This window comes from Psammomys obesus, unplaced genomic scaffold (assembly GCF_907164565.1).
Source record: "Psammomys obesus unplaced genomic scaffold, mPsaObe1.curated_primary_1811, whole genome shotgun sequence".
Taxonomy (NCBI): Eukaryota; Metazoa; Chordata; class Mammalia; order Rodentia; family Muridae; genus Psammomys; species Psammomys obesus.
The window spans coordinates 1,217,996-1,222,746 of NW_026594216.1; positions in this window are offsets into that span (position 1 = coordinate 1,217,996).

Here is a 4,751-nt window from a genome sequence, read left to right on the forward strand (position 1 = left end):
TCCACCACACTGGAGGCCTGTCCACCACACTGGAGGCCTGTCCACCATGCTGATCTTAGGTTGTGGGTGATGGGGAAACATTCAGAGCAATTGGTGTATTAAGAGATCCGGCGTGGAGAAATAGCCCAACAGGTAAAAGTGCTTGCTGCCAGACCTGATGACTTGGATCCCAGGAACCCATAAGACAGAAAGAGGGAAACTCTGACCTCCACCTGTTCACCCTTGCATCTGCACACGTACACACAGAGATAAATGACTGCAAAAAAAATTAATTAAAAAAAAAACATCAAGAGACTCTCACCCAAGAGAAGATAGGTGGATAGGGTTTAGCCTGGAGATTCGGGACAGCTGGCAGCTCTTTCAACAACTGGAGTGGAAATGGGGAGAGCCCAGACACAACAGACCTGAATGACACACTAATGGATGGGTGTTGATGGCATTGGGGTCCTAGAATAAGTGAAAAAGAAAAGAGGATGATTAAAGTAGGTGCAGATGTGGGTGTTATTTGCCAACATGACACACACAGGAAAAGAAAATGCATCACTGGGTCCCAGAAGAAAACAGAGAGCCCAGCTAAATTACTCTCCTTAATGCCATGACAAAATACCTTGGAAACCAACCTAAGGAAGGCTTTATTTTTGGCTCCCATTTTGAGGACACAGTCCATGGAGTGGCAGCAGGAGAGGGAGCTGCTTACAACGAATCTACAGTGAAAAAGCAGAGAAAAGACACGGCTGCCCATGGCTTTCTCCTCCCCTCCCCACCCTTTCTATTCCACCCACAACCCCCATCCATGGGGAGCTGCTGCGCACATCAGGGTAGGCCTTTCCCCTTTTGTCAACTCTCTCCAGAAACGCCCTCACAGACACACACACCGTGTCTCCTAGGTGAATCTAAATCCAGTCAAACTTTGACGATAAAATTAACCATTACACGCATCAAATAAGGGTTGTCCCTGAAGGTATGGTGTTGCACAGGCTAAATACAAGTCGTCATACAGGACCCTGGAGCCAGGGAATAGCAGAGTGGAAGAGCTACTGCTGTCACTCATGGGAAAGCAACCTGGGACAGAAGAGAGACAGTCTTCCATGAAACGCCCCTTGAGCAGATCTGTAACCCTTCCACCAACGACAACCACATCAGGGATCTCACAAAGGAGCAAGGCAGCTGTACTCTTGCCACATGTCCCTCGTGTGAGGAATCCAGGGAAAAGGCCACACTGGAACCAATGTTGCTGAGCTCCAAAGTCAGGTAAGAGCAGAGTTAGAGAGGCAGAAGCAGCGTGGCACTGGAGCAAGTCCATCTCCACTGACGCTGCAGCAGCTGAACATTCTTTAGGGCTCTGTTTGGATGACATCATGGATAGGCTAGAAGCAGTAGGTGGCCCAGAACACCAGAGGGCCGTGGCCGAATTTCCAAACCCAGAGGCTTGTAGTTCTAAGCCTTGAGAATCAGACTTGGGACTCTAGACTTCTAAAGGCAGATACAGATCCTTACAGCCCTAGTGCCCTGTACCCAGAAACTAACATTACAACTCCAAGCTTCAGGTACTGGGGTCCTCAGCTCTTAGACACCAGTGACTCTCCGGAACTCTTCGGCTCTGCAGTCCAGTTCTTCCACTTGGCTTTTGCAATCTCTTGCTTTCTGCTGACTCAGCTTGTCACAGCCTCTTGCCTGGTGTCTTCTCAGGTCTCCACCAAGTTGCATATATTCTGCACTTTGCCATCTTTTGGAATCTCTGCCCTTAGCAGTTTCTCTGGAACTCTTCGGCTATGTTCCATTGCTAAGGCTGTTAACGGCTTACTTTAAAGCCATGGGAACCCTGGCCATCCCTACAGGAATCATTTTCCAGTTGCTCCTCTAACTGCTGCTGCTTCTAAGTGTCTAGGGGGGAAAACCCTAGAAAAATAGGATTTTACCTGCAGTTCTTACAACCAGCTCAGCACAATCAACCCATGATAGAGACAAAAGTCCATTCAGGAGAGGTTTGTATTGGGGCCTAATGTTGCAATCCAACATTAGCTCCAGTAATAACGTCTAGAAAGAAAGCCTTTCCAGCTCATCAGGGGAAACTAAGGAATCAGGCTGCTTCCTTAGAAAAGGGGCATGATACACTTATGCCAGCTTCCAATGTCATCAGCCACAGGCTTCATGTGTATGTAGCCTCCAGTCCATCATTCCTGGGCATTTTGTTGAATCTCAGCCTAGGTGAGGAAGGAAGCAAGTATAGGCGAGATCCCCTGGAGGTCACTGAGGTTCCTCGTGATCTAAGTGGAATTTCCAGGAGCTGGTGCAAACGACCGGAGCAAGGCCTCCCAAAACAGAAGCCGTGACTGCAGTAGCAGCCTCGATCACAGTGGCCTGATCACATCTGGAGCGGAGAGTCCTTGGCGGTGTCCATTAAGTGTCTGAAGCAGCGGGTCTGCGATCATGACAGTCTAGCTGCTGACCAAAGAAAAACTACCTGATTGACAGTCCCAGGGCAGCCAGGCACAAGAGGATGGTCTGACAGTCAACTGAGAATCAAGCAGCTTAGCCTATGAAGAAAAAAAAAGAGTGATGGGCGTTTACAAAAGAGACCTACCATGACGCTGACATGCTTAACGGTACTAACGGTGCCAACCGCCTGTTTAAACACTTTTAGGAGGACTGTCTGTCTCCCTCCTAGTTGTGTGACCTTGGTCAACTTATGTAAGCTCTCTGGTCCTCAGAGAGATGTTGAGAACCGAATAGTCAAGACTCACCAGTGGAAATAGATGTCATGCTCAGGTGTGGCTGCAGTTTCCTGCAGAGGGTATCACAGAGCAGAGGGAAGCCTGGGGGAGGCTGAGAAGAGAGAGCTGGTGATGGGGCTGAGACGAAGGCTTCATGAGCAGCTACAGCCTTCTTCCTCTGGCGCTAAAGCATTTCCTCTTCAACTTCCGTCTGTTAAGACTCTCTTTCCTCTTTGCTACACCCATCTCTCTGTTGAGAGAGAGAAGGCTCATGTAGACCAGGTTAGCCTCAAACTCACTATGTAACGGAGGCTGGCCTTGAATCACTGATCCTCCTACCTCATCTCCCGAGTGTTGGGGTTATGCGTGTACCACCTCACTCAGCATTAAGCATCTTATCAGTCTTGTTTCCCACGTTCCTCACATGAAAATGCAAGCACCTTTGTACACTAGCCTCTGTAGGCTGACATGTTTCTGCCCTTACTGGTGGAGAGAATGAACCAATGACACTGGGACTCTGCCTCTGAGAACCAGGACAGCCACTAACAGGTGACAGAAGGCAGAAGACAACCTGCAGGAGGAGGTTCCAGAAAAGATGAAATACAGAGGTGAGAGGCAGCTGGAAGACTCTGAGTCGAGTTGCTGGCATTCAGTAGCGGTCACCATGTGAGAGGCTGTCCTCCGGGCTAGCAGCCAGAGAATGGGCTAAGGCTCAGTCTTCCTACACAAGGACAGTCACCTAACAGAAACGCAGGGTTCCTCCTCAATAGAGCTGCCCGGGAGCCTAAGAACACCCTCTGTAAGTGTGACATGCTCAGGCGTGTTGGAGGTTGTCCTGGCAGTTAGCAAAGACTTGCTTAGCAGTGAGGGGAGGGAGAGTACACTGGTAAACCCAGTGTTCAGGGCAAACTTTTGTCACAGGGAGCAGTGAGACAAAGTTACATGCAAGGAGAGAGGAGCTTGAGCAGGTCTGTGTGTCTGAACTTTTGGCTGCTGGGCACAGGTTCCTGAGGAATCGTTTGAGAAGAGCATGGTGAAGTAACTCCTGAGGTAAACACTGCGGAGGGCTATTCTATATGTGGCACTTGGGTGGTGTCGTTATAACAATTGTGACAAAATTTCTTCCAGGGTCCCAAACCACTAAGCAAAGTCATAGCCCAGGTTCCCAAGAGGGCATGAGCCTCTCCTTGACAAGCAAAGCCTCTGAAGATTAGGTAACCCAGCCCCTTAGCTCCTATACAGCAGCAGACAGCAGCCTTCCTCCGCCTCATAGACCTGTGAACATAAGAAAGCTAAGAGGGACACCGAGGCCTGACACAGCCAGTTCCCATGCTCAGCAGCAACAAATCCAAACCATCACGTGGGAGTTGCGGGATGACAGCTGCCACGTAGGAGCAAATGGTTACTTGCTAGACCCTGGGAAAGTGCCCCAGAGCTGCAGAACTTCATAATCACCCTGGCTGAGCCACAGGAACACTGAGGGGGGGGCATTAAAACCCAAGATGGTCTCAGTGTGATGGAGATGGAGTATCCAGCAGACAGAGCCCATTCACAGCCCATCAGAACTCACGCTAGGGTCTTACCCTGGAGAGGACATTACCTCCATCCAGTCTGATTGAATGCAGCCATAAACAAAGCTGCCCAGGGACTGCTGAAGTTCAGTGCTTTAGACTGATGATAAATCTGTGCTAGCCAATATCCCACTACAATTAGTCAGCCACACGCCCCTGCAGAGTACCCTGGGGAGAGGGGAGCTGGCCCAGTTCGGGAGCTTGAGCACGTCTCATTAAAGAATAATCCTTCAATTTCACAAACCGCATAGAGAGTACATAAGTTATTGTTAAAGGTATTGTTATATAATACAACCTTATATGGGCTTTCATATATTTGAAATGTTTCACCAAAATAAATAAAAGCAATTAAAAACAATTCCCTTGGTGGCAAATCAGAAACCCTCCTCAGCGCATTTGCTACTTTCCTTCTTTTTCTTCCCCAACACAATTTTGCAACTGAACGTGAATTTCTTTTTAATGAGTG